The sequence below is a fragment of the Harpegnathos saltator genome, unplaced genomic scaffold (assembly GCF_003227715.2).
Source record: "Harpegnathos saltator strain DR-91 unplaced genomic scaffold, Hsal_v8.6 scaffold677, whole genome shotgun sequence".
Lineage (NCBI taxonomy): Eukaryota > Metazoa > Arthropoda > Insecta > Hymenoptera > Formicidae > Harpegnathos > Harpegnathos saltator.
This window is the reverse complement of record NW_020230512.1, coordinates 565,816-589,986: the sequence shown is the minus strand read 5'-3', so window position 1 is coordinate 589,986 and position 24,171 is coordinate 565,816. Positions and strand designations below refer to the sequence as shown.

Genomic DNA, 24,171 nt, shown 5'->3' with positions numbered 1-24,171 from the left:
TCGAGTAATTAAATATTGCGCGATAAAATATTGATGAATAAAATATTGATGAATATTATTAACATGCGGGGAGATGGCATATCGTATGTTGGAAATTTCGGGCATTTGCTATTAGGTATACAAATGAATAATCCAAACTTTTCGGCTAAGGTTATAAGTTCAAGGTTTATTTTAAAAGAAAATAAAACAAATTTGCCAATCAAAATATTCGCCGTTGTTTTCTATAACTTTAAGCTACTTTTCAGGCAGCTGATGAATTTCATGTCGGAAAAATGTTGTGTCTTTGGACACGATAAAGTCGTCAAGCCATTTTCGAATCTCATTCACTGATTTGAAATGCGGACAAGGCATGTTCACATCGACCGGAACAAGCGGTAATCGGTAGGAGCGATGGCCTGGTGAATATGCCGGGTATTGCAAGATGTCTCAGCCAACTCATTATGATGTCTTTTGTCGTAGAAGCAATGTGTGACCTAGCGTTATCGTGCAACAATTTCACAGGACGTTCTTCTTTGCTATTATACGGACGTTTTTGTTCTAATTCTTGACTCAAACTTAATTAATTGGTGTTGGTAGGCCGCAGTAATTGTTTCATTTGGTTTTAATAACTCACAATAAATCATGCCTTTTATATCCCACCAAAGGCAGAACAGAATTTTCTTTTCGAAGTGTTTTGGCTTTGCGACCGATATTGATGGTTCGCCAGGATTTACTCATGACTTTCTGCGTTTCGAATTGTCATAGAATATCCACTTCTCATCGTCCGTAACAATTTTCCACAAGAAAGATTTTCTACGCTGTTTATTGAGGAGAGAAAGATACACTGCAAATCATTGATTTTTGTTGACTTCAATTAATTTATGCGGAATCCACTTTCCTTTTTTCTGTATCTTCCCCATCTCGTGTAGGCGTTTGGAAATAATTTGTTGCGTTACTCCTAATTGCTCTGCAGCTCTTTTTGCGTTTGTGCTGAATTCTCAGCGAGCAGTTGCTTCAAATCATTGTTGCCATATTTTGGAGGGCCTCCAGTTCTTTGTCACTCTGTCTAGAATCACCGCTTTTAAATCGTCTAAACCAAAATGTACACACATCGTACAATACAGCTTCGCCGAGAAAGGAACAAATCGATTCGCATGCTCTTGCAGTATTTTTTCCTTGTTGGAATTCGTAAAGAATGCAGTGTCGGATATGCACCTTATCTGTTGCCATTGTTGACTATGACTATTGACTATGACTGAACTAAATCATTTTTGAGATTATGTTGAGCCTTCCGCCATACTAAATGTAATTTTTAATAGCTATATGTCAACACTACATAACTGTAAAAGAGCGGGAAAATTTGATTATTTGAAACTTAATTTCTTAGTCGCTTAAAAAGATTTGGATTATTCATTTGTACACCTAATATTTTGAGAATTTCGAATCTTTGAAACAGCATGGTCGTCATTAGAAAGAGAAATGTACGAAGGGGGAATCGCTAAAAGTGCGTAATGACGTGACAAAAAAGCGAAAGACCGATAATAATCTGTTTTTAATTTCCTCGGTAGATGATAGATCAGCGGTAATTTTCCGGGTCGCTACAACCGTCGCGTGCCGTTATGTGCCGTGACAAATCTCCGGTCAAGGTTCTGGATCCTTGATCTCTCATCCTTTCCGCTTGCGAAAACGCTGCCCGACGTTCTCCGTATAAATCATTCCCGTAGCTCGAAACTCGCGATATGTCGAGACGCGTAACAAATTCCCATTTCTACCGTCCCGCGTTCCAGTTCTGGCTTGGTGTCGCTCGATTTTCCATTTCCCTTCGCGTAGATGCAAACCGCGTATATAATTGGGAACATCCGCCCGCGACTGTAGGTTGCGTTTCCCGATATAGACGTTGTTAATCCCTGCGTAGGAAACGCTTTATTCTAAATCCCGTCTAGCAAACACACGTTTCTCTCTTTTGCATTTTATTTTGCGTGTAACTGGCGGTAATCCGTGCGGTTGTAGAAGACGCGCACAGTGAGATGAAACATAGGGATGTGCGGACATCGTACTTTGCAGGTAGAATATAGCAATTAACGGAAAGCTGAATATTGGAATGAAAATATTTGGTCAAAAGACAATTACTCATAAACAAAACATTAACTTTCCAAATGTTCAAAAAATTATTATTTAAACAATTCGTTGAAAAATGCAAGATACAAGGAAACTGATAGCGTCATTCGATTCTACGGGAAAAACTATATAGAATCCATGTGCTGGACAATTTTTTCTCAATCCTATTTGTTAATAAAATAAAAAATGTTTCAATGGGTTATCTTTTACCGCCGCACACAGTGGATCGAAACCTCAAATTCTGTGGACATCGACTAAAATTCTGTTTGGGAAAAAATTTTGTGCAGGAACAAGTTTTAATGAAATTAATTTTCATAAAATATTTTATTTGTAATATTTTTGTATACCATTTTGATAATAATAATATTGTAACGAATATATATAAATATATAGTGTTCCTATTTGGTTTTAACAGCTAGCACCACGTGAAGGTAAGGAACAAGCTAGCCTTGAGCAAGTTATATCAAATTTTCTTGCATAAATTCACTTAATAAAATATTTGTTACATATTTTTGAAAATTTTAAGATTAAACAATCGGTATGAAAACACAAGAGAAAATTGCAAGACTAGTGGATTTTGTAAAACAAAATTCGTGAAAACAGCCAAGGATAACAGTACAACATAGAGATTCTTCGCAAATCCTTCGATTACGTGTGTATGAATAGAACTGGATTAAACGAAAGGACTATTCGAAATTTCGCGATTCTTTTTCAATCCGTTGCAACAGATTGAAAAAAATGTATGTCTTATTTCTTATCTATGTGACGCTGACTTGAATCCAAACAGGAATATTTAAAAGTCAATAAAAAAAGTATTGTTATAAAAATATTATGGAAATATAAACAGAAATTTTACTGAAATTTTCATTACAAATGATTTCTGGGCGAAATTCTGTCTCCGAACTGAATTTTCATTCATGTACAATTATACATAATAATAAGTTAGATGTTTTCTATCCACTATACGATGTATAGGAGAAAAGATCGCACGAGATCGCAAATGAAACCTATACAGCTTTTTACTATATAAATAATTTTTTTAAATCTTATTTGGTAGATCTTGGACAAATATGGACATTTTTTTAATTATTCAATAAACATGTATGAGTTGAGTTACGATTTCGTTCTAATTCATCATAAAGAAAAATACGTAAAATATAACAAAATCTGGCAACGGATATGATAAAAATGTTCTTGAAGAACCATAGAATAGTGTACCATGAGATAGACAAGGATCGATAATTATTTATATAAAATACAGCGAACACAAATGGACGACTTATGTTTAACACATTTTACTTATCACAGGAACTTGAAATTTTAGACGCTTACAGTATCTATATTACTCATTATTTTATATTTTCTGCATTCGGATCATATATTAGAACTATTTTACAATATATTCTAATAGATGAACTTGTGAAATTCGAACTTTTATTTTTGGTTCGATGTTCACCTTTTTCACCGTTTCGATCCACTGTGCGACGCTCGCTACGCGGAGTGAGCTGTCGCTAATTCTGCATAGAAAATATTTTCTACTCATCCAATTAGCAAAAGGCGCGCGATTGCCCATATGGGATTCAGTTCGGTGAACTTTCACATGAATTGCACGCGTCGCTTGCGCACGTCGCAAAATTTGTACTTTAGTAAAAAATACATAAGATAAAATGCATAAGTAAGTTATCAATTTTTTTTTAGATTATGTCGATTGAATCGATGCGTCGCTTCGATGTTTGTGTATCTTTCGATGTCGCGAACACAATTTACACAGACCGTCGGGGATTTTTATATTTTTTCTATAGAAAGGCAAAATTACACTTTAGCGTCGTGTTTCCGCCCTATATCGTATTTCCTTCATCCTCAATAGGTTTATTTACATAGCTCTCTCTCTCTCTCTCCTCTCTCTTTTTCTCTCTGATTTTGCTTAAAACTCTCAGGACAGAGTTGCGGGGGTGAGATTCGAAATGACTTTCCCAAAGGCGTATTTCAGCAGTTCAGTCGGCCCGCGGTCGCACATAGGCAATTACTGCAGTTGACTACTCGTTACTGCTGATAGATTAACGAAGACCGAAATAATTCGCGATAATTTCAACCCACGCAGCAACACATCGAGCACGTTTTGTCGCGGAATGCAGGCTAATAGGCGGGAAAATCCCTTTGTCGTGACAGCGCCGATAATCTTATTCATCTAAGAACATTACGTCTTCGATCCGTCAAGAGCGAATTTCATTTTCAACGTCCAATTGATATCACGGCGAGATCATGCATTTGACAGCCGGATATGTACAACTGTAATTCCGGTCGAGCACACCCCGCCAGCTCTATGACCGTACGAGCACTAGACATTCGGTACAGGGGCAAAATTCAGGCACTCTAAACGGAAAAACAGGGCGGAGTGTTTGTTCGCGGGCGAATCTCCCTCTGTAGTAGTTTTTGTCCTCTGTATTCGGCAGAGCATTCCGTGAGAGTGCTTTGTGCTTCTGACGTGTTGATCGTTTACCGTTGTTTATCGAACGTACACGACTTTTCCCCGTGTCCGGGAAAGTAAAAGCGTTTTCCGCGAGGAGCCGGGCGTAGAATCGATCTCTGTCGTGGATTTAAATCTTAATCAGCAATTAACCGTCGCGATTAACTAAGGATCCGAAACTGATATCTCCGTTAATTACCTTTGGCGGAGGAATACACTTGCGCATCCGCTGCACTGTATTGCCGTGGGCGCGTTCTGCGGGAACGCGCGCCATTCCTCTCTCTCTCTCTTTCTCTCTCTCTTTCTCTCTCTCTCTCTCTCTCTCTCTCTCTCTGTCTCTCGATGGACCGAATTTGCAAACACATACAATAGGACTCAGAAACAGCGATACACACGGTTTAAAATTAGGACGCAGCGTGTAATTGAAACGGCGATCCGTAGGATCGTTTGGCACTTAACAGCCGTCGCGTAAAACGCTCTTTGACACATTGAAAATTCGCGCGCTGCAAGTACTGAATATTTCCCCCGTTTAACTAAGCGAAATGCGCCCCGCAGCTTAATTCGTTTCACTTCATTTTGTGATACTCGATTTGACGTCACCTCCTCCATTATCTCGGTGAAATGATTTCGACGAAGCGAATCAAGACGCGGATAAATCCGCGCGCCTCGTAAACGACGCAATTAACGATTCGGTCGAATGTCTACGCGAAAAGTATCATGTTTGCTAAGAATGTAATCTGTTCCATCTCTTCTGAGATTTTCTTCTGGTGATGTCAATCACCGCAGCGATCAAGCAGCGACAGATTTTCATCGCGGCTTCGATTATTTGATAAAATATCAAGTGCTTTACAAATCAATAATCGAACGACACACAGGATAGAAGATAAAATGCACATATCGGAGATATAAAATAATGATTTATGTATTGATGTGCAAATTAATTCGATGTCTTTCTTCATGAAATTTAAGGTTTACTTACAAAAAATAAAAATTTTATGTTTGAAATAATTTCCATCATTTTCTATGACTTTATTCCATCTATCGGGCAACTGATGAATACCCTCGCGGAAAGAAACTTGGCTGTTTTGATTTAATAAAGTCATCAATATTTTTTCGGATCTCGTCAACTGTTTTAAAATGTGTATCCGCTAGATGATGTTGGAGCGACCGAACTAGGTAATAATCCGATGGAGCTAGATCTGGCGAATAAGGGAGAATTTCCAATGTTTTCCACTTTTTTTATATTTCGCATCCTTAAAAATTTATTAATGAACTTTCGCATCCCCTACAAAAAAAATTATTCGTATGTTTTATGGTAAAAATTGGTTGTTAGGGTTTTAAGGTAAGAAGTTAAAAATCAAAAAAGATATTTTTTTTTAATTTGATGGTAAAAATGCCGGATTATTCCAGAACTCATCTTAATCATTATTAATTACAATCACTTTTCCTCGCATTTCCAAGAATGCTTTTTCGCACCCCCGGTTGGAAACTCCTGGTATAGACGTAATCCTTCGTTCCTTTTGCGGCACGTGGTCGAGCATTGTCATGCTGCAAAATCACTAGTTCCGTCATTATAAAACCTCTTTTACTCCAAAGCGTTGTTTAAATGAATAAGTTGCCGTTGGTAATAGTCTGAATTAATAATCTGACCAAGATTCAGCAACTCATAATAGACCACACCTTTCACATTACTAGATGCACAGCAAAATTGTTCTTGCCTGAATATTGGGCTTCGGCGTTGATATCGACGATTAGCCGGGATTTACACACGATATTTTGCGTTAGAGTTGTCATACAATATCCATTTTCCATCACGCATAATGATTTTGTATAAAAAATCCTTTCTTTTAAACCAGGCCAGCAAAGACATAGTCGCGTCGAATCTTCGCTGTTTGTTTTCCGGACTGAAGTTATGCGGAATCCACCTAACCTCCTTTTGAATTTTTCCGAGTTGAAGCAGATGATGGGATATACGTTGGTGGTAACTCCCAGTCGTAATGCAAGCTCCTGTTGAGTTTAAGCGGAATTTTCCTTTAACAATTGCTCGAGTTCTTTGTTTTCAAAGTTTTTTGATTGGTCTGGATGTTTTCAGTCCGAAAGATCAAAATCTTCATTTCGAAATTTCTGGTATTATTTTTGTACGTTTTATACATCACAGCGTTTTTACTCAGAGCGGAACAAATCATTTCCGTTGCTTCAACAGCGCTTTTTTTTTAATTCAAATACGAAAAGAACGCAGTATTTCAAATGCTGCTTTTCGACCGCTATCGTGTTCATTGCTATTTTGTGAGGTTATGTCGACAGGACCGTCAACTATTATAGTGCTTCTTAAAGCTTAAGGTTGGCACTTTCAAATCACCATAGGACGGGAAAAAATTTTAATTTGAATCAGTGTTACAAGACGTTAAAAACGTAAGGACACCGAATAAATTGGCCTCCCCCCCCTCCGCCACTATTAATATCAATATTAATTTAACATAGAAATCTTTTCTCATAAATTTTTCTATGCTTTTATTAATCGCCATAGCGGGATACGTGTATGTAGCCTTTCTATCGCGTTGGTTCGAGCCAAATTTATAAGGAAAATTGTTCCCACGTGCAATCCTTAAACAACTTTTGCGAATTCCTTAAATAACTTCGTGTTTAACGACGTACTTAATAAACGGTTACGCGTGCACGTCGATAGTAAAGCAATCGATGATGAAGCGGGTCTTCTCAACAACTTAACGACTCTTAATTAGCACTTAGAGTTTATCGAACATCAAGATTGCTAAGCCACATTAAACATTCGTCTTCTTCGGAGGAGTTACAGCACCGATGCTTCCGGGACATTCCAGTCGCGATAACGTCCCGATAAATCTGTCTCGTAGGGAAACAATCAAATTTCCCTTGCCCTTTGTCTTCGTTTTCGTTCGTTCTTAAATGATGGCAAACGAAATTATTCTACTTTAGCCGTTTGTTCGTTTCAGAGTAGCGTTCCCGCAAAGAACGTCAAGTTGATTCTCGTACTTCCGAACGAAACTTTTAACTCGCGAGTGCATTTGCGTGATGCTTAGAGCATTAAAATTCTCGCGCGTCTTTCTACGTGATTTTTTTTTCATCGCGACGATAAATTACGTGCTCTTCTGAAAAATTTCGCGCTAATAGCGGAGCATCCTGAAAGTATTATGATTTTATCACGTAGCACAAACGCGCGACCGATATAAATCCCAAAGCGTACGAGTGAAAAATTATGATACAATGTGACTACGTGCGCGCTTAGCAATATTATTCCATGAATTCTCAAATCCGATGACCCGCTCGTGTTAAACCACGCGAGAGTAATTTCGTTGCAAGCGTTAACTACTGAAAGTTTAACCAATGGGAGAGCGAGTGCTCTATGTGTTGTGCGCTATGTCATGTATACATGAGTGCGTATGTGTGTATGTATGTATGTCTATATGTGTATGTGGCCGCGTATGTCCAAGGGTTTTCATTAAAATTTCATGAGAAACTCATCGACGCAATATTCTCTACTGGTGGCGCAAATATCCCAAACTTTCCCGGCATTAGAATGACTGATTCGATTCGTGCATTCGTGTGCGATTCCTGCTCCGATTTCACTATATATATATATATGTGTGTATATATATAGTATGTAGTATATATTGTACAGGATAGGCCATTATATATATACAGGATAATCTACGCACTGAAATCTCTCAAAATCCATAAGTTTAAGACAAAAATGTTGAAGACAAAAGTTGTTTGGCTTGAAGGGGGACATAAAACAGCGATAGCATTTTGTTTATAAATGGCGCTATTTTCAACATATTCACTGATCATCAATTTTCTTAAATAGCAATCCCAATTTTTCATTATATTATCTTTTTCCACGAATTAATTTGAACAACTTTTGTCTGAAAGATTATTTTATTTGCCTAATATTTTTTGAAATATATAAGGTAAACTTAGTGATTTTTTTAATATTTAGCTTATGATATCTCGCTAACTATTCGTCGAAAAAAAAAAGTATTAGACTTTTTTACTTTACTTACTAGCAAGAATATATAATATAATAGTACCCTAACTTTTATTAATTTAATAATTTTGAGATTTCCAAAAATCGATAAGTTAGCAAAAGTTAGGGCATTTTATAGTAATATATTCTTGATAGTAAATAAAATAAAAAAGTCTAATACTATTTTTTCTTTCGATGAATAGTTAGCGAGATATCGTAAATGTTAAAAAAGTTACCAAGTTTTCCTTGAATATCTCAAAATATATTAAGCAAATAAAAAAATGTTTCAGACAAAAGTTGTTCAAATTAATTAGTAGAAAAAGATGATATAATAAAAAATTGAGCTTTCTATTTAAGAAAATTGATGATCAGTGAATATCTCGGAAGCGGCGCCATTTATAAACAAAATGCTATCGCTGTTTTATGTTTCCTTTCAATCCAAACAACTTTTATCTTAAACATTTTTGTCTTAAACTTATGGATTTTGAGAGATTTCAGTGCGTAGATTAAAGTGGTCTACCCTGTATATATATACTGTATATATATATATATATATATATACATATATATACAGGGTGTCCAAAAAGTCCCGGACCGATAAAATATCTTGAAAACCAAACATTTTAGAAAAAAATGTTTCGAACAAAAGTTGGTTTCAAGGGGGATATAAAACAACTATATCATTTTGTTTACAAATGGCGCCACCTTCGGGATATTCACTGATCATTACTTTTCTTAAATGGAAATTCCAATTTTTTATTACATCACTTTTTCTATTAATTAATTTGGACAACTTTTGTCCGAAACGTTTCTTAGTATCTTTCACATTTTTCGAGATTTACCCGAGATTTTTAAAATTACTCTATATAGAAAAATTTATATTGAAAACATATTTTTATCGACAAAAAAGTCTGTAAAAGTGGTTTGTAATTGCTTAAAAGAAGCTTATAAATCACTTTAAGCGATGCTTTTATTTATAGGGTGCCCATTTTAAAGGATCGAAGCAAAAATCTCGAAAAATATAAAAGATATTGAAAAGCGTTTCAAATAAAAGTATGGTTTCAAGGGAGACATGAAATAATTACATTACTTTATTTGCAAATGGCGCCACTTTCGAGATATTTATGATCATTACTTTTTTTACGATATCCCGGTAATTATTCGTCGGAAGAAAAAATAATATTAAACTTTTTTATTCTATTTAGTCTCAAGAATATATTGTTATAATATAATAGTGCCCTAACTTTTGTTAACTAACTTATCAATCTTTATAAATTTCAAAATCAAATTAACAAAAGCCAGGGCACTATTATAACAATATATTCTTGAGACCAAATGGAGTAAAAAGATCTAGTAATACTTTCTCCTCCGACAAATAGTTTGCAAGATATCGTAAGTTAAAATTGAAAAAGTTATCAAGTTTTCCTTAAATATCTCAGAAAATATTAGGCAAATAAAAAAGTTTCAAACAAAAGTTGTTAAAATTAATTGGGAGAAAAGGATTATGTAATATAAAAATTGGGATTCCCATTTAAGAAAAGTAATGGTAATTATGCAGAATAGGTACTTTTTCGAATTTTGAGATTTTTTTGTTGCTATTGTGGTCAAAATTTTTGTTGTGGCTCCAAAAGTAATAATGAATCGGGGGAGCCCGAAAAGTATGCAACCAACATATTTTTTTTAACAATTTGTGATAAATTTGTCAGAAGGCTACAGCACCTCCAATTTTGATGAAAATAGACTAATATATATGTTTTAATTATTGTTGGCGAAATGATGGCGGCGGGCTCCTCCCCCCGCCTTCCAAAAAATAATCAAACTTGTTTTGCCAAAAAGTATAGCAAGGGCAATTAGTTTATTCTGAAATCGGGTTTGGCTGGTAACATAATATATCTGTTACCGGCCAAATCCAATTTATGAATGTAAGATTTGTTTAATTAACAGTTGCTTTTGTAAGTGAATATTTAATATATATATAGGTAAATATGGAGAGTACAGTGAAATAAAGAAACAATAAAGTTGATCGGACTCATGCTTTGTCGTCGATATGTTCTTCCTACAACCGTCAACACGTCTGTCTTGTTTTCGAACGATCGTGACCTTTCAAAAGTCGATTCAGCACATACATCGTCATATATATATTTGCATTATGTTACATTACAACAGTATATATTAACCCATTGCGAATCTTCGTCGAACGCTAAAAGAGATAAGATAAGAGCTGTGGTGTAGCATATCCCGAATAAGCCACGCCTCTTGAAAGCAAGAGCTTAGTTTTAGTAGTTTCAAACCCACCGGGGGGTACAGTTGGAATTTGTAGTGCAGTTAAAAAGTATTTTCAAAGTCGAAATTGCAATAAGAGAATTTTTTTTCGAAAGATTACGGCTAGACAGGAAAGACGATGTAGAACGATGCACGACAATGAATTTGAAAGCAGTGACAGTGATTATATGGCTGATACTGAACATGAATTTCAAAGAGTAATTCAATGTCATGGCCAAAGTGATGAAGACTCAGACGGACCGGCTGGTACGAAACTGCGAATGTAGCGCGGATCAGCTGTAACGAAATGGTGAAAACTGCGCGGACCGCAAAAGGTTAAACAACGATTATATTAAATCTTGTCCTACATGAATTATGCTTGTTGTCTTACATTAGTTCGGTTTAACTCGTTATCAAGCGCAATGATTTCAAAAATCTTATGAAACCGCTAAGTATGGTCCGGATATTTTCGTTTAAAATAAAATTCTGCAATATAGCTGTCCATATGATGCTCGCGACGTCCATAACGAGGAATGTTAGAACGAATTTCTCGCCAGATACGCTCGATATTCTGGGTATGCGCTCCTGTGTCAGGATCCACAAAGTTGTAAGAGTGATTAACAGTTAAATGCTGAATCTAAGCTTCTTCTGTATCTAAGCAATTATATGCTTTCCAGCAATCAGACATAATCGTGGTTCCTGGTAGAACATTCGCTTTTATCGCATTTAACAATGTCTTAGTTGATCTATCTACAACAGGAATGACGAATAATTCTTTCGATTCTCTCTCGAATCCGCCGAAAAACCACTGTCCATCTATAATACGTCCTCGGTGATATTTTCTCTTGCCAAATTTCGCTTCGTCGATTTCAACAACACGATTCGGCCCGCCAATTTGCCTCGAATTTTCGGCACACCACGACAATAGAGCTTCTCGAATGAAATTTGACCAGTCAACGATAGTGTGCGGACTCATTTCTAATTCATTCTCCAAAAAGTTTTGACGTGGTGGACTTATGGTCACGAAATATCCGATAAACGCACAAGCTGTTTCAATGGATATATTGGCGTTCTCAAACCACGTATCTTTTCGAATCGTTGTACAGAATGAACACGATACAATCTGAATCTTATGTCCTTTCTTAACTTTCCTTCTCTTCTGGCACCTCCACTTTAATTGGCGATTGTCAAACGATGCTTGTTTCCCACAACTTGAACAAGTCACTGATCTTTTAATCACGTTATGTGATTTTAAAAATTCAAATAACTCTTTTTTATCATCGCACATCCGTAAAAAAAATCTTAGCTTCAGAACACAGCCTTCGCAATTCATTGTCTAAGCTCTAAGCACATGTATCTCTGCTCGTGTACTGAAGGAAAGTATCGATATATTCTATTATCCAAATAGAGCAGTCAATGTCATGTAGTGTTGTGTATAAGAAGTGACGTGCAATTATTTAATAGATACACAGAAGCTATTATTTTAAAGAAATGTGGTATACGTTCATGAAAATCGTATTGTCTTTTAAACATAACTTCATCTAGGTAATATTTGTAATGTTGATGTCATATGCCAAAACGAGGCAAAGCAGAACGGGTTCCGCCGTTAAAAAGTTATTAACAAATGAAGTTAGTGATAAGAGTTTGTACCAAGCATATGTACATACATACACACACACACACACCGAAGGGGGCGTGCGGAGGGCCTTCGGCCCCCCGCCCCCCCTCGAGGGTCAACGGATGAAACTCGTTTCATATGGAAAGTCACATGTGAGTTTGCGACTTATTGCGACTTTCCACGTGAAGCGAGTTTCACCCGTTAACCCTCGAGGGGGGGGATGCAGGTGGAGGACCGGAGGTCCCCCCGCACACCCCCTTCGGTGTGTGTGTGTGTGTGTGCGTGTACACATGCTCGATGCAAACTCTTATCACTAACTTCATTTGTTAGTAACTTTTTAACGAACAGTAAGCACGGACTAAAACTTTTTGCATGTTACTCGGGAGAGTGTTCTTGATAATATATATAAAATTCAAGGTCATCAAAAGTGGGTCCCCTTAACCCCATATTTACCATTAAAACATATATTAGTCTATTTTCATCAAAATTGGAGGTGCTGTAGCCTTTTGATAAGTTTACTACAAATTGTTAAAAAAAATATGTTGGTTGCATACTTTTCGGGCTCCCCCGATTCATTATTACTTTTGGAGCCACAACAAAAATTTTGACCACAATAGCAACAAAAAAATCTCAAAATTCGAAAAAGCACCTATTCTGCATAATTACCAAAGTAATGATCAATGAATATCTTGAAAGCGAAAGTTGTCTGTAAACAAAATGATATAGTTTTGTTTTATGTCCCTCTTGAAACAATATAATTTTTGTTTGAAACAATATAATTTTTTGGTATCTTTCATATTTTTCGAGATTTTTGTTTAGCTCATTTAAAATGGAGCACTTTGTATATATATCACTGTATGTAAATTTCCGTACATTCTAATATGTACGGTGTACTGCAAAAAGTTTCTACATGTCCGATCAGTCGAAACAGCAATCCTCTCCGCGCGGATCACACCACATTTTCTCTTTCGCACCCTTTCCCAATTGCAGACGAGCGGAGCCGATAAGTCACCAGGCCGATAAGCCGAGGGGGGCGAGTCAAATCCGTAGAAATGATAGCGAAGTTCGGGAATGGAATCCGGCGCGAGGTTTAGATGCCGTTCTCTCAATTTTACGACCGCAATTGGCCTACACTTTTATTGAAGGGGGCGCAAACGGACGCAGGCGCGCTGAGGGAATTCTCCGCGAAGATTCGAATTCGCGCTCGATAGAAGGAAGATTGACACTCGAATTAATTTCTACGCGAAGTAACGCGTCAAAGTGGAACATCCGTCCCGTTGTGAACGTGAGAACGCGCGTTCGCATGACTATTATTCCTTGACGAGTTGCTTCGTTATCACGCGCGAGAGCTCTGAGAGAGGAAGGAATGGCGTCGTCGTTTCCGCCATTCTGTCGCGGTCATATCTATGCGAGTGAAATAAAGGCGGACGAGCGCGTAACGCGCGGTACGGCGAAATTTTATTCCGCTCTTATATTTTCATGGAGAAACGCGGGACTGACGCTAAGGAGCAGCGCGAAGAGTCTCTTCCGTAAAAGGCGGAACACACTTCGCGGTAGCGCGCAGCGAAAGAGAGCGGGACAGCACGTATTTACCTCAAAGGATCTCCCAAGTGTCGTGCATGTAGATTGTCACTCCGCCTTTACGCGCGAGAAATTGCATGCGCGCGTGTCCTGCGCGTAGCGCATACGGAAGAACGTACGAGACGCCTTTGACAGCGCTCATTCGTCGATTTTCACACCGAAATTTCGCGGCAAGCTTCGACCGACATGCCTCGTGTCCGATCTTATCAGCGACGGCTAACATGTCGTGCGTCATGTGTATTTCAATTAATCCCGCGGCGGTTTGATGATTTCGGGATTGTGTGATGTCGACTCTCTCGCGCGAACTATATAAATTAGATATTCGATTTAATTCTTAAAGGCTACTATCACTTGAAATTTCATCTCATGCGAATTTTTTTTGATCTTATTAAAAAATGTTTGTACAACCGCTGCAAACAATAACTTCTCTACTTTTAATTTAGTATTCAATAATAATATAACGTTTAATCGCATCAGTTTGACTTTCTTGATTTTTAAAAATAAAAAATATATGTTGGGGTGAAATTTCACTCCATGTGAATTTTGTTTGGATCTCCTTAAAAAAAACATATATATAACCATTGCAAATAATAACTTCTTTATTTTTAATATAATATTCAATAATAATAAAATGTTTAACTACATCAGTTAACTTTTTCGAGTTTTAAGATAAAAAATATATATTAGAGTGAAATTTCACTACATGCAAATTTTATTTTGATCTTATTAAAAAACATTTATATAATCTCTGCAAATAATAACTTTTCCACTTTTAATCTAATATTCAACAATAATAAAACATTTAACAGCATCAGTTTGACTTTCTTGATTTCTAAAAATAAGAAGTATATATTAGGAAATTATGAAATTTCACCCTATGTGAATTTTGTTTGGATCTTATTAAAAAAACATATGTAACCATTGCAAATAATAACTTCTCTACTTTTAATTTAATATCCAATAATAATAAAATGTTTGATTGCATCAGTTGGCTTTTTCGATTTCTAAAATAAATATATATTGGGGTGAAATTTCACCCTACGTGAATTTTATTTTGATTTTATTAAATTTCAATTATCCGTTGCAAACAATAACTCCTCCACTTTCCATCTCATATTCAATAATAATAAAACATTTACATGCATTAGTTGCCTTTTTCGATTTTTAAAATGAAAAAATATATATTGGGGTGAAATTTCACCCTACATGAATTTTTCTGAGTCTTATTAAAAAAGCGTATGTAATCACCGCAGACAATAACTTCTCTACTTTTAATCTGATAATCAATAATAAAACGTTTAATTGCATCAGTTTAACTTTTTGATCTCTCAAATAAAAAGTATACCCCGGGGCAAAATTTCATCTATGATAGGATTAACGTGACTTTTTTGATGAGATGGCTTTCAGGGGTTAACCTTCGCATGAATATTCGCGTTATTTCTCTCCCTCGATCGGCTCGCTCGATCGATGCTCGACTCATCCGGATACAATAGCTGCGCTTTCGCTTTGCACATGGACGCGAAGGGCTCGTCGCGCGAATCTCGATGATTAATTATGATTCAGCTTGCTCTTCGTGACTGGAAGTCCGGATCGGGCAGAGTGGCCGCTCGGGAAGCAGCGAGACGAAATTCGAGCGAGCCGATAAAAGCAACCTTCACTCAGCGTAATGCAATTCTCACGTGGCGACGCGAGACCCGCTCGCTCATGACGGTCCGATGTGTATTTACGCCTCGCATCTCGATCGCCGCGGGCGCACGCGGATGAGAAATGTCTCCTCGGCGAGAGAAGCGCAGCAGAGCTCGAGCCGAAGCAGGAGCCATTAGCGGCGTTTCTCGCGGCGCTAATTCCCCGGCAAACTTTCGATCCGACCGGCGATACTAATGCAAGATCGGGAATCCGCCGGGCGGCGGCGGGCGAGGCGGAACGTGCAGCATGGAAGAAGGAACCTGCGTTTAATCAGTCGAGAGCCGCAGCTGAGAGCGGAGGGTGTCGTCGGCGAACGCATGCGCGTCCCCTTTACATCCCCTTGAACTACCGGTCGCTAGTAGCTAGTAGCACGCGTCGACGTCGGCGTCGTCATTGTCGTGGTGGTCGCCGCCGCCGCCGCCGCCGCCGCCGCCGCCGTCACCGCCGCCGTCACCGCCGCTGCCACCAGCGTTATCGTCGTCGTCGTCATCGCCGGCGCCGCGACGCCCAGTAGCTGCCGACGTGTGCCGCGTCTCTTCGGAGCAGTGCGTGTCCACCTGTCGCGACAACACGTCCTCCTCCTTCTCCCTCCCTCTTTCTCTGCCACTCTGTTTCCGTCTTTCTCTCTTCTCCACACTTGTTGACGTTTTTAAAAATTCCTCCGTTCGCACGGGAGTACGCGTCGTCGCGCGAGCCGCGCACGTGACATCGTCGCGGAAGGACCCCGCGTGGTTCCTCATCTCTGGTGGTCGTCGTCCACCTCGCGTCTTCGCGGCCGGATCCTCCTCTCCGGCTGGACGTTCCGGTCTCCCGCTCAGTCACGAATCGCTCAGCCGGTGATCGTCGGGACGGAGGAACGCCCGCCGTGCGGCCCGCTCGAGCGCCCGCAGGAGAGGAAGCTGTCAAACGCCGCACACGACAGCCTCGTCGCGCATGGCAGGATGCTGAGGTAAAGAGTAAATGAGCGTGCGGTCTCTCTGCACGAGAGGATCTCTCCTCACGTGCCGCGCGTGTGTACGGCACATTTGAAATTCAAATTTTCGGCGAAACAGCCCGGTCGCCGGCTCGCGGTGGATTGTCGCGCCATCGAATTTCAGGGATGTGTATATATACATATGTATGTATATTTCTCCCCCTCCTCATTGGAACGGGGATGCGCTTTGCGCTGATTTTTCCGTCTTCCTGCTAGCCCGATGCCACTTAGCGGCTCGGTCGCGCGTGAGGAAACGCGCCGGTGCACACAGCGCGCGTCGCGACGAGCGGAAAAATACGCGGAGAGTCGCCGAGGACGTAGATCCTGTTTACGTCGAAGTTACCGTGTGTGCTTTCAAAGTGCACCGACGAGATCTCTCCGACCGCGGCCGCAGCCCGCGGTCGGAGAGATCGGTCTCGGTTCTTTGGAAAAATATATCGACCCGCGGAGAAGTAACACGAACGCTCCATTAAGATCCACTTATCGAGTTCCGTTAAATTCCAAAGAGCAGTACCTAGGAATAATATCTGGCGTTGCGAAGACACAGCTCAAGTAAACTTCAAGTTAGTCTCGGGTCTAGTAATAGGGGTTCTTTCATTATATTCGAGAGAGGAACAGGGTTGAGGGGGAACTGGATTGAATAATTAGAAAGAGTCGCGCGCCGTCGTGTCGGACAACTCGCTGTTCGAAGCGGCGAAGCTCGATCGTACCATCCTTTCGATCTGTTACATTTTTCGGGCGCAGAGAGCGAACGCACCCTGGCTCGGCAGTTCGTTCAGTCCGGGCGATATCCGCGTGGGAAATTGATTAAGAGTGCCGGGAAAACGGATAGTAATATATTCGTCGCACGCGTGAAGCACGCCACGCTGAAAGGGCAGCGCAAATATATTCTTGGAATTCCTCGCTCGTTTCTACGTGAAATAAAATTTTACTTTCAACTCGCCGCGATTTTATGTCTCGTTAGTTACACGTTTCATCCCGCGCTCCTGTTTATACGGCCGGTAAATTATGAACCATATTACCGACAAGCAGGAATTAAACCCGTGCTGAACAAATGCGAAAACATATAAATTCTCGCGATGATCCCGCGAGAATCTCCGCGTGCGCATAAAATATTCTTAATGCCAACTTGTGTAAAATTCAATCAAATCAAACTGATCGATCGCCGCGAAACACCGTTGCGTTTTATGCCATTTAGATGTTGAATCTAAAGCAGAGGCAGAAACCTCGAGACGGAGACGTCGCTCGAAGACTTCGCGCTCGTTTCCTTTTCGAAATAATCCTACGCACTTCATTAACCGCGCGCGAGAGAAACCGGCAAAATCGATTCGGTAAACCACTGAAGCGTCTCCGTGACTAATTACCGCGCAGGTAATCCAAATGCGACGAACCCATTGCCGACTTTCCTCCCTCTCTCTCTCGCTCCCTCCCTCTCTCTCTCTCTCTCTCTCTCTTTCTCTCTCTTCCTTTCTCGCAATCGTGCTTACGAAACATACGTAAAAACGCCCGTTCTTTGGTAACGGTATCTTTCACTTAAAACGAAAAGCGTATCGCGCAAGTAGCACGGATATCTCCTTCCCTTTCTCTTTAGCCTTTTTTTCTCTTTCTAATCCGTTCCCTCTCCTCTTCGACTAATGCTTCTCTCGAGAAAGCGATTGTAAGGGTCCACGTGCGTTTCGGAGTAAAGGGTATCCGACTTTTATCCCCGGGGCAGGAGCTGCATTTTTCGGCGCGCTACACACGTCGGGCGGCAAATGAGATTTCTTGATGAATCGCGATTCGCGTTCCACCAGAGTGAGAAAACAATGCCGTTATTTAAAAGCTTAGTTATGTATTTTCCCCCACCTTCGCGTGCCGATCCAGAACGGGACGTTCGCTTTTGCGCGCAATTGATGTTTTACGCGTTAAGATAAAGATAAGTCATTAAGATAATCAATCTTCGATCGAATAATAATTAGCGCGGACGTTCGCGGTGAATTTCGCGCCACGCGCACATATTGGACGTCGCATCGGTGTTACGCCGCAGCTTAAATCGCATTTCTGCGTGCGCGCGTAACGATACGTAATCGTAAAAGGACAATTGGCCGTCAGCTCTCTCGGCATTTCCACCATTTTTGTGCTTCCTCTTGTTTACTTCGCTTATTCCCGCCCCTCTTTCGCGTGATTCCGCATCGATATCAATTACTGTTATTCGAGAGCCGCAATTACGTCAACGTGAAATTACGGTAATACGATATTCTCAGAGGCGATATTTTTAGTTTCATACGCGCGCGCGCATTGATCGTAATATACTTGCCTCCTCCCCGAGCGTCGAAGTTTTTGTCGCAGGAAGAAAAAAGGAGCACGGTCTCACTTTTTTCCCGCCTCGGTAGCTCCTTTTGCCGGGTAGTGCATTATAACAAGACGTATATAATGTTTCATTATTGTATATCCGTTTTTTCCCTGCTTCTTTTTGTGCCAGCGCCTTTCCTTCCTCATTCGTTATTGTAGCCGCGGTGTGCAACCGCGCATACAACCCCTCGTCGCATACGATATATTCCTTCCACCCTTCTTGCCGTTGAGAAAAGAAATATCTCCACGTTTCTCCGAAATATCTAACTGTATACTCTTGTATATATATATATATATATATATATATATATATATATATATATGTCGTGTTAAACTCGCGATGAATCATGAGGAGTGCATGCGTCACAACACACGCGTCGTCGAGCATACCTATCGATAAACTATAAAACGGATATAAATCGTAGGTAAAGAAAATAGGAGGTGCTTTGTCGCGCTACGTGAAATGTAATTTTTACCTCATCCTATATATCCTTCAGATATATCGGAACTTCAATATCCCCCTTTAATTGGTTTCCTGGGGACGGGCACTCGCGATAATAATAACGGAACAACGGACTGGCGCGAATTAATGTCACAGAAATAAATTAAATAATAGTAAAGCGCCTCGTGTGTGTTATTACATTGTCGTCGATGTAATAAATAGACAACGGATATGAAGAATTTCACGCACGCGTGAAACCGCATCGGCGTCGTTGTTAAGTATGCTTTTGACTCTACGGGCTTAGGACGAACAGCTGGGCAGATTTTTCTCTCGCAAAGGATCTCTCAGTGTCGTTTGAAGGGAAGCAAACAGCAGCGGCGCATTCGAGATAGAAGCGCGCAGGTGGAATTCGGAAGCGTGATATTAAAATCCTAAGTAGCGTTGCGCCCTACTTTTTCTACGATCATTCATGGACGGTTGAAAACACTCAAAACGCGGATGCCATTAGATCGTATTTTACGCAGGAAGTTTCACGAGGACGCGCCAGCTCTGGCGCTTTCGTGTGCATGCGCGAGCGTGAGCGCGAGCGAGGAGACGAATCGTAACTGCGGCAATTTTAACAACTTCGACACGTGTGATTGAAAACGCATTAACTTATACTACAGCTCGTATCCTGCATCGCATTCCGGCAAGAACACGCTCGGAATTGTACGCACGCTCGGTAACTTTTTAATCTCGTCGGGAGATTATATCATTCAGCGCAAAATTTCTCAGCCGCGCTCTGCTGACGGTTTCAAGCTACTCCGGCGATTCTCGTTGTGCGGACGTTGTGATGAAACGTTCAGAGACCCCTTAAAAATGCATAAGGCAAATTTATAACACGTTCAAGGAAATATAAGTGCCTCCGTGCAAATTAGACGCCGCGAGATCCCTGGAGAATCATGAATTATACAAGGACTCTCGTGTGAAATTTTAAGTTTGATTATAATCGGAAAAGCGGGAAGTCGTTTAATGTAGTTTCCCGTATAAGATGTTATGTTAATTCCGTTTGCTTCCTACATTTGAAATATCTCCAAACGCAACTAATTTTGCTCGAAATCGCACTCGGAAGCGCTGCGTTCCTGAAACATCTATTATCGCAGTTCCAGTTGTACGTAGCGGCTAATTTCGACAATTTTCCTTTCTGGTTTCCTTGCTGACTTCAGTTTTTTGGAATGAACTTTTCATAGAATTATTTCTCTTGTTTTAGGCAAATAATACAATATGACTCATTTTAATTTATCTATTAAAATATCTCGAAAAATGTCAAAGATATGGAAAAACGTTTCAAACAAAAGTTGTTTGGTTTGAAAGAGGACACAAGACGGATATATCATTTTATTTACAGATGGCGTCACTTTCAAGATATTTATTGATCACTACTTTTCTTAAGTGGAATCCCCCATTTTTTATTATATCTTTTTTTATTAATTAATTTAAACAACTTTTGTCTGAAATATCTTTTTACTAGCCTAATATTTTTTGAGATATTTAATATTAATTGGTAACTTTTTCAATATTCATCTTATGATATCTCGGTAACTATTTGTCGTAAGAAAAAATGGTACTAGACTCTTTTATTTTACTTAGTCTTAAAAATATATTGTTATAAGAATATACTGCCCTGACCTTTGTTAATTTGATGATTCTGAAATTTCCAAAAATCGATAAGTTAACAAAAGTTAGGACACTATTGTAACAATATATTCTTGAGACTGAATAGAGTAAAAAAGTCTAATACTACATTTTCTTCTGACAAATAGTTAGTGAGATATCATAAGCTAAATATTAAAAAAGTCACTAAGTTTACCTTATATATTTCAAAAAATATTAGGCAAATAAAAAAATATTTCAGACAAAAGTTGTTCAAATTAATTGGTAGAAAAAGATGATGTAAAAAATTGGATTTCCATTTAAGAAAAGTAATGATGATTTAAGAAAAGTAATGATGAGTGAATATCTTGAAAGTAACGCCATCTGTAAAAAAAATAATATCGCTGTCTTATATTCTCCTTCAAACATTTTGTCTGAAACGTTTTTCCGTATCTTTCATATTTTTCAAGATGTTTTAGTGGATAAATTAAAATAAGCCACCCTGTATATGTCTACAGAGAGAATCTGGAAATACATATTTTTTCTCCTGTCTAAAAAGGAAATAAGAGAAGAAGTGTATTCTTTTCTTCTTTCTCTCTCTCTCTCTTTCTCTCTCTCTTTCTCTCTCTTTTTCTCTCTTTCTCTCCTCGCGAGCTCTCCATTACGTACGTAGAATCAAAATTTCCACGAAGAGACGCGGATGCTCGTGCGTCAATGGCATTAAAAAATACCGTACTGTCAGCATCCGAACGAGATGCGGACTCGCGTATCGCAAAGAGCGAGGCTCTTAATCCCCGAATCCCTTTTTACGCTTCTTCATGGCTTAACGCGTGACGTGCTTAATGTATGGGTGCGAGAAAATCGTGATGCAGGTCTCGATAGGCTTACAGCACGGGCCCATCGTCATTCGAACACGTTTAAGTAAATATGCATCAAGTTGTCTCGCGTGTCACGACTCATGATCGATCGATGTCGCACGTTAGACCGGAACATCGTAATTATATCGTCATAAATCTTGCCTGGTATTACGCATCAGCAAAGTTAAGATGAATTCACACGGCCACGCGTCTATAATTAGCGTCACCCGTCTAGACCGACGAAGCTCATTTCGATCGCGCTCTCCTCGCTCGGAGAATGCTTCGTTGCTAAGCGATGTTACCGCTCCTATCGCGCCTCCGCCGCCGCTGATTCCTACGACTCGGATGATTATGCGAGGGATAATATAACCTGCGAATGATCCCGACGATACTCGATCTTTTAATTTCACCATTGCGCCTTACGGCGGCTTTTATCGTAAAGCGAGCTTTTACAATCCTTCGCGCGGAGCTTCACCGTTGCGCGCAATCCGATATTGTCTGCGTCGTCTACGTAGCTCGATGGATCTTAAAAAACCAAGATAAAAAGAAAGAGAGGGAGAAATCTCTCTCTCTCTCTCTCTCTCTCTCTCTCTCTCTCTTTCTCTCGCTCTGTCTTTCTCTCTCGTTCTTTCTCTCTGTTTTTCTCAGTCACATTCGAGTTATGGCAGTACGCGGAAAGATCTTAATGCGGGAGATATTTCAAACGCTAACGCGCCCGCGTAAATAAAGTCGAGCGAAGTCGAGCGATCGATAGTGTATCTCTTCCGAACAGTTTAAATTTAAAGCAGCCGACTGTAAGACTGTAAGACGCGCGCGCGCGCGCGCGCAAGAGAAAGAGAGAGAGAGAGAAAGAGACAATTCCGTTCTGTTGCTACGATATACCGTGACATTCCCGCGGTTACGATTGATGTGGAAAAGGTCGCGATCTAGCCTCACCACTTTCCTCGATCTCGTTAAACGTATACGGCCGTCGCTAACTGTCTCGAATCTTGGACTCACTTCCGCTGCTCATATTTTCGCTCGATGGAAATGTGCGCGCATATATATCTCGCGCCTGTCGAGACGCCTGCTCGTGAATATCGTACGCCAATTCCTCCTTATCGCCGACGCATTCCTCGAGAATGCTATTCGACGTAATATCTGTCCAACTTGAAGCGCACGTGTCAGCGTACTGCGTGCGCGCACGCGAGCCGCATTCAACTTAAGAGGTTAAGTATACGGCTCACATTTTCTGACCTCTTCGATGTATTTTAGTCTTGCAAGGAACATCCGCGAAGTGTGTGTCTCCGATTTCGACGAAACTTGACATATTTGTAGAGTAGTCAAAAATAAAAGACTCGTATTTTTTTTATTGACAATGGCTCAGGTTTAAAGGGTAAAAGTGCCCCTCAAATTTCATCCCTTTATGCTATCTCGATAATTATTGCAGATAGGAAAAAATTTTTTAAACAAATATTGTATGGCATAAAAAACAATAAAAATTTTATTTTTGTTTAAAAAGTTTTTCCCTATCTGCAATAGTTATCGAGATAATGTAGAGGGGATGAAACTTTGACGGGCAGTTTCACCCCTTAAACGTGAGCCATTGCCGATAGAAAAAAATATGGGTTCCTTATTTTTGGCTGTTCTAGTTTCGTCGAAATCGGAGACATACTTTAATACTTTACGGATGTTCCTTATTAGTACTTTTCTAGGCATAAAATGTTATACCGATTATCAATAAGGTGAGTAGCGGTATTTACCGTTTTCAGTTGCGAAGAATCAGACATTTGGGATGAATAATTTTCATCAAATTGAAATAATTAAAATGGCAACTTTGAGCCTGCGCACGATATTAGTGCGAAATAATAACACTACAAAAATTTATTTCAATAAGAAACCTATCTAATACATAAAACACATGTCAAACGTTTCGGTTCTGTATTTGGCCCTCATCAGTGGTTAAACGTATGCTGTTGTGTTAGGACTAACATATCGCTATCTCTGCTATCTTCGTTCAAAAGCTCGTTCAAAATACACAAATTCACGTCCTCGGTAACGCACTATAGCTCCTTAAGCCATGAAGTCTACGTGGATTAATAACAGGTGGTGAATTCCGTGTAATTTCTCCTCCGGATCTGCGCAACAGCGAACTCTCCTGACACATGGAAGGGTATTAGGAAATGCCGTGGAAATACCTTTGTGGTCTTCATGTGACAACTTTTAATGACTAATGTCGGTTGTAC

General features: G+C 39.6%; 1 protein-coding gene across 1 annotated transcript in view; it reads left to right on the top strand.

Moving 5' to 3' along the window:
• The first annotated feature begins 16,163 nt into the window (after window positions 1–16,163).
• The window catches only part of LOC105186685 (somatostatin receptor type 2), a 161,428-nt gene continuing 153,420 nt past the window's right edge, over window positions 16,164–24,171 (top strand). Inside the window, exon 1 of the mRNA XM_025305175.1 lies at window positions 16,164–16,660. The gene's annotated coding sequence lies outside the window, so the exon portion shown is untranslated. The remainder of the gene's footprint in view (window positions 16,661–24,171) is intronic.